Consider the following 14,489-nt stretch of genomic DNA (forward strand, 5'->3'; position numbering starts at 1 on the left):
AGCTGACTCGGCATTTCATTTGTCTTGACAAAAAGGGCAGGTGACCTTTCAGAAACTGCATGTGATCTGACAGCTTCGACTACACGAGCTGGAAACACCTCTCAATTTATCCTAACTGGGGAGTTTGCCCCCTCCATTTGGGTAGCATTCTGCGCTTTGTGGAGATCTTTTAACATTCGCTGCTCCTAAAACTAAACTCATGATTCCCTCAAAGCAGCTCCTCTTGGACACATTGGTTAAGGCACAGTTTCCCTAGTTGTAGAAAACATCACATACCTCTTAGAGCGTTGTTTTTGAAGACTAAGAGAATGCATGTAAAAATGCTTTGTCCTGGGCTGGGTACATGCCGCGAGCACCGAGAAAATGTGTCTGTCTCTTTGCTGCCCTTGGTAGTTTCCCCAAGTGACAAGGGTGGCCTAGCAGATGCTTGGGTGTGGGTGTCATGCCCTCTTGGGCCACTTCTGGCTTCAGTGGCTGCCTGAGGTGCCTCTTGAGTCCTCAAAGGGCCCTGGGAGGAACCAAGCTCCAGCTGTGCACAGTGGACAGTAGCTCAGGGGGGTGCCCTTCCTTCACTGCCTTTCCCTCCTCCCCCGCCCCTCCTCCCCATTTCCTCACTCTGGGTTCTGGGCTCACTTCCCAAAAAAACTACCTGCACTCAGGTCCTTCCCCCAGGCTTTGCTCTGGAAAGAACGTAAACGGAAGACAGAGACCACAGCCCTCTGCTGCATTTGCCACCTTCTTCCCTCTCTGGTGTTTCCCAGTGAAGTCAGCCACCTCATGGGTTCCTCTTCCTTCTTTCTCTCCCATGCTGGGCGCATCTCTCCCAGTAAAATTCCTCCAATTTCATCCGCTGCCCGTAAGGCAAAAGGCGGTTGCCACACTCTGGATTTCCCGGCCTCTGGCATCTCCATTGTTTTCTGTACTTGATTCCTGCTACGTTGGTTTTCTAAGAAATCTCTGGTGGGCTTGACCTGTATTTCCTGGAAAATTCCTTATTTTTTTTCTAAATCTACTACCTCTTTCTTGGTATTGCTCCAAGGACAGTAGATCCACAGAGAGCCTTTCCCCAGCTGGAGCCTGGAGCGCATGGTGCATGGTCCCAGCCTTCGAGTTCAGGAGTGGGAAAGGCAGGAGAGAGGTCAGGTGCCTGAGGTCAAGATCCTGCCAATTACCTCCGAAGAGGACAAGGGAAGTCTTTCAAGAATCAAAGCGGCCCTATTTTTACAGGGAAAACAAACACAAAACCCGGGAGACGAATAATATGTTCTCCGAACTCTGACCCCAACTCTCTGGACCTAAGTGCGCGTGCACACACCCATCTTTATCAAATTCTTGGCTTACACGCTCAAGAGGACGGAGAAAAGTGTTTTGAGACAAAGAGTAATAGCGTTAGACCGGCGAAAGAAAACAAAATTAAAAGCTGGTGGTAAGAAGGGACAGTCACCCCGATTGAGGGAAGGTTCTCAGGCATGCGTCTGGAATCTAGGGGCGCACAATGTACCGGGGGCTCAGCCCACCCGCCACGACATTGAAAACTCACGATTGGGTCTTCCTCGTCCTGGTGCTGGCTCAGGCGCAGGGACTGATGCAGGGGTGGCCGGCGGGGCGGGACGGGGCGGGACAGGGCGGGATGCGCCCTGGAGCCGCCTCCCTGCGGTCCCTCCCCAGCCGGCCACCCCTGGGGCGTTCCTGGGAGATCCAGGGTGTGAGAGGGCGCTCTGCAAAGTTGCAGTCACAGTGGGTGTGGCACGCAAATGCCAAGTCCCCAGTAAACCAGATTGGGGGCCGACAGTGCCCCAGCAGCAACGTTAACCCACGGCCCAGGGTGGAATCGGACGGCCCCGCGTGGAATCGGGCTCCCTCCCCGCGGGTCCCGGGGGTGCGAGGGCTGGATCCGCTGCTGCCACGTCACCGCCGCCTGGCAGCTCCTGCGTTGAGGGCCTGCCCCCTGGTGGCCAGCACTGGCCTTGCACCCTGTGCTGGGGGCGATTCGCTGCGGTCCAGGGTCTGGGGTCATACACGCATCACGCCCCGTGATTCTGCTGCTGGGAAGGAAACGTGCGTGTTACATCACCAAACAGGCACGTCCTTGCGTGGCTGCAGAAATCACACCGGAAGCTACCGCGTGGCTGCTGCTTGAATTTCACCTAAGACGGGCGGGCACGGGAAAATCAAATTGGGAGAGCGCTAGATTGGCTGCGAATCTGATTTGGCACAGCTTTGCACACAGCACATGCGCTATTTTTTCTTCGATGCAGCTTTGTTTTTCTGGTTTTCAGTGGTATGGGGGTGTTATGACTTGAGGGTGATTATGGAGAAGGGGGCTTTAGATCCCCCCTTTTCCCCCTAAAGCCTGCTTTGGCGCTGCCATTGGTTTTACACGTTTATAAAGTTATCAGATGTACCTGTTTTTATAGAAAAGGTTCTTGACTGTCTCTTCATCAGCGTCGTTTAAAAGCATCAGCAGTTACTCCCACAAACATGTGGTGGACTCTCCCCACTCCTCTTCTCTCTCTTGCCTGGGGGCTTGTCACGACCAATCTCTTCACCACGCTGGAGCCCGTCCTCTTTATAAAACAGACAGCATCTCCTCCAGGGTGCCACGGCCCAGTTCCCCCTCATTTCCGTGTCTTCATTTTCTGTCTCCTGCGGAGTTCTTCCCTGAACTACAGTGCTTTCTGGTCAAACTCCCTTGCCTCTTGGTATATACAGCACGCGCCATTTCTCCCCCATGGCCCGCCCTCTCCTTTGCCAAGAATGAAGTTCAAGCCTTGGCAATGCAGCTTCTGGTCTACAGCTTTGTTTCCTGCCAGGACCGGGGGACTCCTTTCCAAGCCCACACTCCCTCCTCACCTGCTTGCCCCCAGCACATACTTTGCAGTGCTGACTGATTCCTTTTCAGTCTTTTCTCTTAAACTAAGACAATGCTATACTATTCCTGCATTTCTCTTTGGAACTCTACTGCAACATAACTACTTTCAGTATTTTAAAGCAGTTTTTTTTTTTTTTTCTTTGAGAGTGGGGACAACCAGGAGTGAAGTGCTGATTCTTCTTTTCTTTTTTCTTTTTAAGATTTTATTTATTTACTGTTAGAGAGAGAGGAAGGGTGGGAGAAAGAGAAGGAGAGAAACATCACTGTGTGGTTGCCTTTCTCTCACCCCCGACTGGGGACCTGGCCCACAACTCAGGCATGTGCCCTGACTGGGACTCGAGCCAGCAACCTCTCCGTTGGCAGGCTGGTGCTCAACCCACTGAGCCACATTTTAGTACATCTTGAAATGCTTCTTGTTGTGGGCTAAATTGTATTTCCCCCTTCCCTCAAGTTCATATGTTGAAGTCATGACCCTCAGTACCTCAGAATGTCACTGTGTTTGGAGAGGTCTTTAATGAGGTGATTAAATGAAAATGAGCCCATTGAGATGGGGCCCTAACTCAATATGGCTGGTGAACCTGTAATAAGAGGAAGAAACACCCAGGATGCTGCCACCCAGAAAAAACACCATGTGAGGACAGAGCATGGTGACCTTCCAGTCTTCAGAATTGCGAGAAAATGAATTTCTATTATTTAAGCTAAAGACAACTCAAAATTACCTAACCAATAATTTAGCCACTATCGTGGATAGTTTACGCTTAAGGTGAACTGTACAATGGAACTTTCCGACTGTTAAAAGGAATGAAATATGTTTGCAAAGACTAATGTGGAAATGTCCAAAAGTTTAATGTTTAAAATGTGTGGACTAGTGTGTGTAAGATTTTGTTAATATAGAAAAGGATTTATACAGACACATAGCCTCTCTCTCTCTCTCTCTCTCTCTGTATGTGTATAAATGCATAGAAAATGTCTTGAAGGATTTCAGAACTTCATAGCCATGTTACCTCTGATAAGTGATTCCAAGTGTTTGGGAATAGAGAGAACACTTTCCCTTTTCATTTTCTATTGGAAGTTATATTATTTGTATCATTAAGAACAAAGAAAAATATGTGTTTCCGGGAAGAAATGGTCACATACAATTTGGGCTATTGCGGCGTTATCATTAGACTTCTGAGCATTTTCAATGGTTTGTGACATTGGGGAGGAGTGAATAATATTGCTGGTTAAAGTGACAGAATTTGACTGTAGCTGATACAATACAACTAGGAAGCAGCGCGCTGAAGGCTGTAGCACAGAGTCAGGCCACACCCACGGGAAGTCCCATGTCCCAACCCCATAGGCTGTGTATCCGTTCCGCCATCCGTCCTTCTTACTCCGGAACTGTCTACATCTTGAAAGTCTCTTGTCCCCTCTCTCCATCTCCATACCCCTGCCTTCTCTCAAACCGGGGGGAACTCTCTACTGCAATGGCTCCCTAGCTGAACCCCCTGCACCGCCAACCCCAATACCACTTCTAATCCACTCTCGACACCGCAGAACTGCAGTTCATGTTCATTCAAGAGAGGAGAGCAGGCACGAAAACAACTCTGTCAGATCAACTTATGTAGATGCCAAAACTGGGTGCGGATTACGGACGAGGGAACAGAAAGGAAGAAGCAATGCTCTCTCACCAGGCTCTCAGAGAAGGGGACACGGCTCTTAGCTTTGAAAAAACCCACGTGGTCTTTATGGGCCGCAGGCACCACCCCGTAAGGCTGCGGCGCGTCGCAGCGCGGAGATGCAGAGCGCACGGCTTGCTCTGAGAAGACAGAGTGCTCCTGGCGCCTGAAATGCGTCACCAGGACTCACGGAGCGCGGGCTCTGAAGGGACCTCGGGCCAGGGTTTGAGGGCATCCTGAGGAGTCCGGATTGTGGTCTGCAGTCTGGAGAAAGGTTCTTAAGAAGTGCCACGTGGGAAACACTGGGGTGACCTCCTCACTCTGTTCCGTACTCCACCCTTACTGTCCTTGCTCACCAAATCCCAGCTCCGCCCAGATGACCCCCGTCTCCCTTCCAGGATTCAGGGGGAAATGAAACCATTTCCAGTTTCAAGGCTGGGTAGGCACTGGCATAAGCCAGACGTGCTAACGCACACCCTTTCAGTGCGGTGACTGCTCTCTGTTGGTGGTAATTAATAAGTGGGCATAAGCAATATGATACTTAACTGTCCAGCACATGCAAGGGGCACACCCAGGTCACAACTGTGAGTGTAAATCAGTCTGTTTTTGTCCAACAGGAGAAAATTCCTTCAGGCAGCATCACTAAGCCAAATGCAGGGTTACTTCATAAATGCTTTCCGATTATGGGATACCATGAAGACTCAGGGGCCTCCTTCACTTATTTTTAGTTATGAGTTAAGCCTCTGTGCCCCATGTGTTCTTTCCCCGAAGGCCCTCAAGGGTCTGGAAAGGATTAGCCACACTCTAATTTAGGAACAGAGATGGATGAATCCACCTGCGTGCATGCGTCATGGGGGAGGTTGACTAAATCACTAAGATGACCCAGAACAGGTGTCAACAGCTGTTTGCTGTTTGAAGAATTAGTACCGTGGTGGCTGTAAGGATGGTGCGCTCAGATCTCCAACTGCAGAGCGTGGGTCTGTCACTGACAGATGGTCCCAGCTGCTGGCTTTGGAATCCTGGGCATCAAGGCCAAGCTGCCCAGGGGCTTCTCCTGGCCAGGGATTAAGTGTGTGTGCGTGGCAGGGGGAGGCAGTACTGATTTCTGGGAGACATAGGACTCTTCTGATGGGCGACCTTGGCTCAAGGACTCCCCGTCGGCCTTGGCCAAGCTTCCCGAGACCTGCATACGGTGGGAGCCTTTCCTTCCTTTGCTCCCTCACTCACAGGGGTTAAACCCGGCACATTTGCTCGCTTCTTGGCTTCTGCCTCTTGAAGGACCAGGTTCATACAAGTACTGTTATCATTATATCTCCTAACACTAAAATGCTCAGGTATATTTATTAAAATTGTGTCAGAGTAGGAATGACGAGCAAAGCCATTCATCTGAGAATATTTATGAAAGACCCGTTCACTGCATTTCCATTCTCTAATATGTGATGGTAACCTTTATTGAAACTATAATGTGGCCCCTCTCTAAGGACAAGTTCCTGTCTGCCTCGTTATTTAAAGCATTGAAGCTGAAGTTGGCTTTTTCTCTTGACAGGCGGCCAGCCCTAATTCACAGTTTTAAAAACTTTCATAATTCCTTTTCGTGTATTTGTGAAATTAACCTGGGCCTGTGCATTCCTTTTGGATCCTAAGTATGTGGAACCTATAGGCTAGGAGTCGATAATATTCCAATCACAGAGAATGTCTGGGAACCTATCACTGCCACTCCTGAGAGGCCATGCTGAAACTCTCCTCCTCCAGGAAGGAATAAGAGCATGGCTTCTTATATTTTTAAACCCATCCCATCCCCAGGTTAAACATAAAGCTTGATTTTGCACTGAAGACTTCAGTCATCGGCAAGCCAGCGGAACGGACTTAGCCCAAGGCTGAGAGTGAATGTTTTCCCTGTGGCTCTGAAAAAATCAGATCCATTGGGTAGGCACACAACAGCTCCAATTTCCTATAATTGTACCCACACCCGTGTGGTTTATATGTCTTTACACATAATCCTGTAAGGGCTGCAGATATCAAGATGCCAGAGGTGCCAGTGTATGGGGGTTGGGAGTCATGGAGGGTCAAATATCTCTCTCTGACAGAATTCCTACAGAGAAAGAATGTGTCCAAGTGCTTAGTCTTATGGCACCAGCAATGATTTTTTTTTTTTTTCTGTAAATGTGAACTGTTTTTTCCAAATTGACTTATTCCAAAGTTCCTGTGACATTAAGGTCCTTCTTCTCAAGGCTTTTTATTATCGAGAATTGTGATCCAGTGTCTTTTAATTTTAACTGAAGTCAAATGGACATCATTCAGCTTGGCAACGGGAGGGAAGGGATTATATGAAATGAGAAGCCAAGAATAACTAAGTAAGTTTTCCACTACTCTACACCTCAAACTGTAAGACTAAAACTTTCGTTGGTAGGCCAGTTTATTCAGTTGCTTCCAGATCAATTTTCTCCATGTGAACTTGGTTCCAAATTCCACTTCTTACTGGATCCACCAGGCTCTTGACAGGGACCCAGAACATAGTAGATCAAAGCGTGGAGTCATGTCCCCATTTGATCCTTTTGGCTGAGGCCATAGTGACCAGTGAGAAGAGGCCCCTTTCTCCTTAGTCACAGAGCAATTTCAGACGGGAGAAGCTGGAGTGTACTGTGGAAGCGTGCCTCGTTTGGCTTTGAAGTTTGAGGACAGGTACTCAAAAGTAGTGCGTTTCTTTCAGGTCCATGGGTCCTGTGATAATGTTAAGGTCAGAAATCTGTGACCAAGACTTACATCTGAAAAAGTAGCTATTGACTATTGGAGGGATGAAACTCCTGTCTTGCCGCTTTCAATGTGTCAAGTATAATTTTACCTCTCTCTGTGTTGAATTATCTGCACGGTTTGTTCCATCATTTCTTTCAAGAATCTGCTCAAATGTCACGTTATCGGTGAGACTCTCTTGGACCTCTCTATAGAAAACAAGAAACGTACCCATTGTGCAGCCCCCCACCCACCCTTACTTTTTTTTTTTTACTTTATTTTATTTATCTGTTTTTAGAGAGAGGGGAAAGGAGAAAGAGGGAGAGAAACATCAATGTGCGGTTGCCTCTCATGCGCCCCCAACTGGGGACCTAGCCCGCAACCTAGTCATGTGCCCTGACTGGGAATCGAACCGGCGACACTTGGTTTGCAGGCCGACAGTCAATCCACTGAGCCACAGCAGCCAGGGCTACCACTTTTACTTAGTTTTATATTCTTCACAGGACCCATCCTACCTGACGTGTTTATTTGCTCATTTTTATGTGCAAACTGGAACATAAGCACTATGAGGGCGGGAGCTTTATGTTTATCTTGTATGTCCAGACCCTGTAATGGTAACTAGCATTGTCGTCAGTGTTCAAAAATGTTTGTTGAATGAATTTTTAGGTGACCATGCAGAGTAAGAACAAAAGGAGAAACACTATGTAGAAAAAAAAGAAGCTGGAGTTGCTTCTCCCATCCCTACTTATCTTGATGGAGGGGGAGGAAGGAATTTACGGTCTTTGGCTCCTGTTTAAAGCAGATACTTCACAGGAATAGGCTGCTTTACATACTTAGGTCTCGGACCACAGGTTGGGCTGAGGAAGGGGGAGAGTCTTCTCTCCGTATCTGTAGGGCCTCTTCTGGACCTCTGGACTTGTTTTATATTGAACATTTGATCATTTTGCCTCCCCATCTCCCACCCTTTCAGTGCTATCTCAGATCTCAACTTATACTAAATAATTTTGGCAATCTGTGAAAATGAATTTTATATCAACAAAGGTATTTCATGCAGATAAGTTTTTAGTACCTACATGTACATATTTTAAAAATAATTATATGTGAGTTCCTATATAGTGCAGATGAACAGCGGTAACTTTTTAATGGCCCTTAGCCGCACATGTGTATTAATGTATCCACTGATTCCTGACACTGTTATCACTTGCCAATGCATGGTTGTTCTGTTACTCATTCATTCATTTTATTTATTTCTCATATAATGAACACCTATGAAATCAACCACCTGAGACTAGAACAGTGGTAATTATTTAAACTGCCCAAGCTTTCCTGTCAAAGAAATGCTCCTTCTTTATAGCATTTAAATCCACAAGAATCCCAGGTGGATAAGTAGCATTTCTGTAGCTGTCCTGAATTCAACGTGGAATTGTTTGTGTGTACATGTAGTTAGAAGATCTCTGAAAAGTGGAGGATCACCCCCACCTTTCTGTACCACACTGGGAAGACTGACTCCAATAATGTGGGTCAAAGAAAGAAATCCACTTCAAGGTGGAAGCCAAGTAGGCCCCAAACACTCTAAAGGACTGAAGCACATGGGTGTGAAGTAGTCTTGAAAGAAGGCTGTTACTTTTGTCAGCAAAAATAGTCAACATCTAAGGGCAGATCTGGTTAGCTGTTGGCCTGTTAAATATGTACAGGAGGTGAGGCTGTGATCCCAGGTGGGAACAGTAAGAATGAAATACATCGGAGATTAATCTTATGAAGAAGAGATCAGAAGGAATTCCAGTAAGTGCAACTATTGAAGGTCAGCTGTGAGGCCAATACTCCTGAGAGAGCTGCAGTTGGCCGTGGGAGTCAGACATCAGAAGACAGTAAGCTCATGGAGAAGAAACCACCACCGAGGAATAGCCGGACACAAGAAACTTGAAAGCCTGAATATTCCCACTGGATAGTTGACTGTTTCTCCCAAATACAGGGGAAAAAAATAGCTGAAAACAGATTATGATGTTCAGGCAAAGTGGCAAAGAACATACCCCGGAGGTTCACAGACGGACAGCAATCCTGATACCAGGTGGTCTCATGGAAGACTAAAACTTCCTAAACCTGTCCAACAAATCGGACGGCAGGAAAGCCTGCAGTTCCATAGGGTCTTGAAACGATATTGCAATAGGGACACATATTGCGTGCATTCCTTCACTCAACAAATACTGAAAACCTGCTAGACGGTAGGCTTAATCACCAGACCCATGGTGAGGTCAGGGGCGGGCTTGGTTTTCCGTGGAACACCTGCAGAACCATGTGCCCGAATAGCTGCAGGAGGTAAGTGTCGTTAGAACGAAGAGTGTAACGGGGAGATACAATGAGCCTGGACACACCAGGGGAATCGAAACACGGAAGGACCTTACAAGCCACTTTAAGGGTGTTGGTTGGACTGTGTCTTAGCCAATATGAAGCCACTGAAGGATTTTTATTTGAGTTTATTAAAAATTTTTCAAAGTAATGCATGCACAAGGTAAAAAATTAAATAGTACAGAGGACTTGAAATGAAAAACACAGTTCCCCACTCCACCCTTCTTAACCCTAGTCCCATTCCCTAGAGGCAATGGATTTAATGATTTCTATTTTTAGATGTTCTGTTAACTAACTTCCTAGTGTTAAATAATATGTTCGAACAATAATTTCTTGGCATAGTGACTTTAGACAATCTTTAATAATACACCATTACAAAAGATAAGGATTTAACTGACACCATCTCCACCTTTCCTTTGCCTATCCTTCCCCAAAATTTTGATAGAGGTCATTTTTAACACGTCTATTGGTTTAATCTTTAGCTTTGAACAGCATATCCATCCTCCAGTTCTCATTCCATTAACTGTAGACTTCCTTCTTCAATCCCCACTTTAAATACGTAAGTAGCCCTACGCTTCCTTCTGCCTCTCTGCCCACAGCTAATTCTCAGCCTTTCTGCTTTGTTTTTCCTTAACTTGCCAGGATTAATTACTTTCATTTCTGAATAAAAAATTAAGCCTTCCATGTTTTGTCTGTAGGTTGATCAGAACACTAAGTGCCAGTAAATAGCACCTACATTATTTTGGCTACGTAAGTACTGTTTACTGAGAGCCAAGTAGAAACTAGAACATTTTCCTCCACATACATCCGATGTCATGCCTGTGGCACTTGAAAGGAAATATACCTACCGCCAATGCCAAATCGAGTCTCTTCTTATATTCCATGAGTATTTTTGCTGTCTTTTCACAAATGGACTCAAATTTCTTATTTTTGCTTTTCTTTTTTGTTGACTAAATAATGTACGTTGTCCATATTCTCAAACATTCCAGCTTCTCAATGATACTCTCTCCAGAGTGCCTGAGACTATATACTCACAGCTGAACTGGGTCTGTCTGCGGGACAACTGTCACTCCCGAGTGAGACATCCTGTGGGATGAGTGTCACTCTGGAGTGACACATCCTGGGTGAGGTCCTTCGTTTTCCGGATTCTGTTTCTTCTTCTTTCCTGGTTCTCGTCTTCATTTTGCTGGGGAACTTTCTTAAGGTACTTCCTCAGTAAGGGTAGGGTGCAGAGAAGAGACTTTCTGAAAACTTGCCTGTCAGAAAATATCTTTATTTTGACTTGACTGGATAGTTTGGCTTGCTATGGAATTCTGAGTACATTTTTCATAAGATATTTGAAGACATTGCTCCATTGGCTTCTAGCTTTCAGTGTTGCTAATGAAGAGTCTGCTGCCAGTCTAGTCCTCATCCCTTTTTAGCTGAGCTAGTAAGGATGACCTACTTTTATTTTCTTTCTGGGCACTTTTAATATCTTCCCTCTATCCTTAATTCCAAAATTTTGCAAGATTGTTTCTTGATGTAGGCTTTATTGGGGCCCCCTGGATCTGGAGACAGTTCTTTCTGGTCTTCAGTCATGTTTTTCCTTCACCTTTATTTTTCTCTTTTCTCTTCCAGAGATTCCTAATGGTTAGATATTTATTGTCTAGGTTTCTTTCCTTCCTTCAGATTGGCTGCATTTACTTTTTGCTCTATATTTAGGGAGAGACCCTCCACTTTATTTTCTAGCCTGCCCACGAGTATTTTTGACAATCCTACCTCACTTTCAAAGGGCTCTCCTTAGTCTCAGAGTTTTTCTGTTCTTTGTAGCAACCTGTTTTCATCTTACAAACATACCTCAGCTCGCTCTCTGAAGACATAGCTAGATTTTGAAGTTACTTTTTCCATTTTAACTGTTTCCTCCAGAATTTGTTGTAGTTTTCAAAGCTCCTAATTCTAATTGGTAATTTTTTCTTACATGCTTCTCCCCTGGTCCTCCCTCCCCTGCCTCCTACCGCCCAGTGCTCAATGTCTGGGAATTCCTAGGTGACCATTTGATTCTGAGCCTCAATATTAACTGTTGACTTTTATAGGAGTTGGTATAGGTTTCTTCTGCCATTGTATGGTTTGGCCTGTTTTTTCAGTAAGCCTCTTCTATGACTGCAAACACTTGGTGACTTGAGTAGGGGGCCTCAACAGTTGGAGAATTAGCTGCTAGGCGAGGGGGTCACTTATTTCCACAAAAAGAGAAATTTCGTTCTAGGGCGGCCCCTCCTACCTCTCCCTGGGGAGTTTATTCAATTCCTTTATATAAACAACAACAACAAATAACAATAACGACAGTAACAACAGATGTTTCACTGGTACCAATAGCTGATTGCCTGTGTTCTATGCACAAGGGACAGGGCAGAGTGGGATGGGGTTCGATTTACAGCTGGTATAATTTGTTAGTAGCTGACTTTTCAGGGGCCAAAGTCTCTCTGGGGTTGTTGTGTTCAGATCAGCTTATACGCTTTCATTCTTTTTCATGCTTCATCCATTTCTCTCTTGCAGAAGTGTGTTGAGGTTTCCTTCACTCATAACCAAATGTCTTCAGTTTTCTTTGCTGAGATGTTTCTTTTTCATTTCTTGACTTCGATTTCAGTGGGGCCTGGAGAGGGAGGGGAGGTAAAACTTAATATGTTCAGTTCATCATCTTAAATTCAAAGTACCACTAGAAGCTTTTAAATAGGGGGGTGACAGCAATAGCTTTATCTTTTTAAAACATCCCCGGGGCTAGACTGCTGCAGATGGATTAAAGAGGGCAAGAACAGATATAAATATTATTCTAATGACTGAGGGTCTAACTTCCTTTGAGAACATGCATTGTCTGGGACTTTGGAAGGGGTGTCAAGTCACTTTACCAAAAGAACCCATTATTCAAAATCCAATAAGCTAGGAGAATGCTTCCATGGTGCCCTAGAGGGAATGACTGAAACTTGAATAACCTGAAACCCAAAAGAACTTGGATGACACTAAAGGGACCATCCCCACTGAGCCTACCTCAACTTCTCCCTCTGAATTGGAATTCAGAATAAACAAGGAGCCTTTTTGTTGTGATAAAATTAGATGAGGGGTAAGTACAAGCAGCCAAAGTGCTGGCAAGTGGGAACATAAAGGTCCTTCTGTTTGCTGGTTGGTTTCTTCATTTACTCATTGACTTGGTTATCCAAAGAACTGTAGTTACTAACATCCATACTGTAATCAGAGTCCCCATGTTCAAATCCCAGCTCTATCCCTTGTTAGCAATGTAGCCTTAGGCACTTCATTTGCCCTCCATAAAATTCAGTCGGCTGGCTCATTCCTAAAAGAGGAGCTGTAAATTTCCATCTCCTAAGATTATTGTGAAGATTAAATGAAACAGTCTATAAAAAGGAACCAGTCCAATACTTGGCATGTACTCAACACCCCACTCATCAACATCTATGAAATAAGGGGAATTCTACAATTGAGAAATGACATGATCTAGGTCAAATCTTAATATCTGTGCATTCACCCAATTTCCAATAATGGTGGAACAAAACAACTAAGTAAAAAGAAGTGAACTGGAAGAAAACCAGCTGGGTGTATACAACATTAGCCTGGGTCCCCAGGCCAGTTGGAACAACAGAGAAGAACATTTAAGAAAATCTTTGCGTGTGTTGTAATTAAATGAAATTTGAGTCAGCTCTATCCAGTTCTCCTGTTCCAAAGTAAAGATTTCTAATTGTATGTGAACTTTCTCTGCCCAAGTAGTAACTGACTCTTGACAGCGGCAGGAATCTGTGTGCCGCTGCCACTGAGCCGGACACAAAAGACAAGCCCCCTCCTGGAATTGTTCTGGGTTTTCAAATGACACCCACTCTTGGTTTAATCAAAGAAGGAATTCTGCCTGAAAGATGGAACTGAATAAAGAGACCAAACCCTAAGTTGCTTTTAAAACCTTGCGATTTAGAGTCTTTTCTTTGGCTCATTAAGCAGCCTACCAGACTCCTTCCAGAGGCCAGTGTAGAAAGTGTAAGATGGCACACGAGTAATAGCACTGCACCTGTAAGAGCCACCTAACAGTGAAGGCTAGTTCTCCAACAGTAGTGAGATATTTACAATGGCAGCAGACATTTCCTCTGTACCTACTCACTGCCAGCTCCTGTTCTAATCATACTTAGTTGCAGGAAAATTTAATCCTCACAATAATCCTACGAAACGGACCCGATTTTAGAGATGAGGAAATCGAGCCACAGAGAAGGTAAGGAACTTGCCCAGAGTCATACAACTAATAGGTGAAAGAACCAGGACTTGGACGCAGGGAATCAACCGAGAGAGACGATGATGTTACCCTCTGGGCTATGGGAAGTAGTCAGCCTGCTACCCTGTGAACCAGCATAACATAAGGCAGTCCCTTAGATAGCAAGGACTATAGTCACAAACCTCTGCAGAGCCACCCATCTGAGTCTCTATGACAACCCCGTGGGGCAGGAGTTTTCATCCTTATCTCCTACACAAAGAAATGGCAGTACTGCCATAAAATGACTTTCCCAGGGGCTCCCCCTAGCTATGGGCTCCTTTTCACCCGATTGCTTTCCAAGCTCTTTGGAAACTACCCAAGACACAAAATACATGCGTCATTGGGGAGCTCATGGTAAATCATGGTAAATGTGTGTTTCAGTTGCGTTCTGTGGCCAGAGTTTCTGGAATAACTCATCAAAAAAACAAGAGAAAGCCCAGAGTCCTCGGGATGTCAGGATGAGTCCTCGGGATGTCAGGATGAGAAGCACCATCTATGGTCTATGAGCCAAGGGCAGCAAAGACCCAGAGGCCATAGCTCTCAGAATTGGCCCAGGCAGGGTCAGGAGGAAATCTGATGGCTGAGGGCTGAAGAACAAGAC

This window comes from Furipterus horrens, unplaced genomic scaffold (genome assembly GCF_987537825.1).
Source record: "Furipterus horrens unplaced genomic scaffold, mFurHor1.1.pri manual_scaffold_9, whole genome shotgun sequence".
Lineage (NCBI taxonomy): Eukaryota > Metazoa > Chordata > Mammalia > Chiroptera > Furipteridae > Furipterus > Furipterus horrens.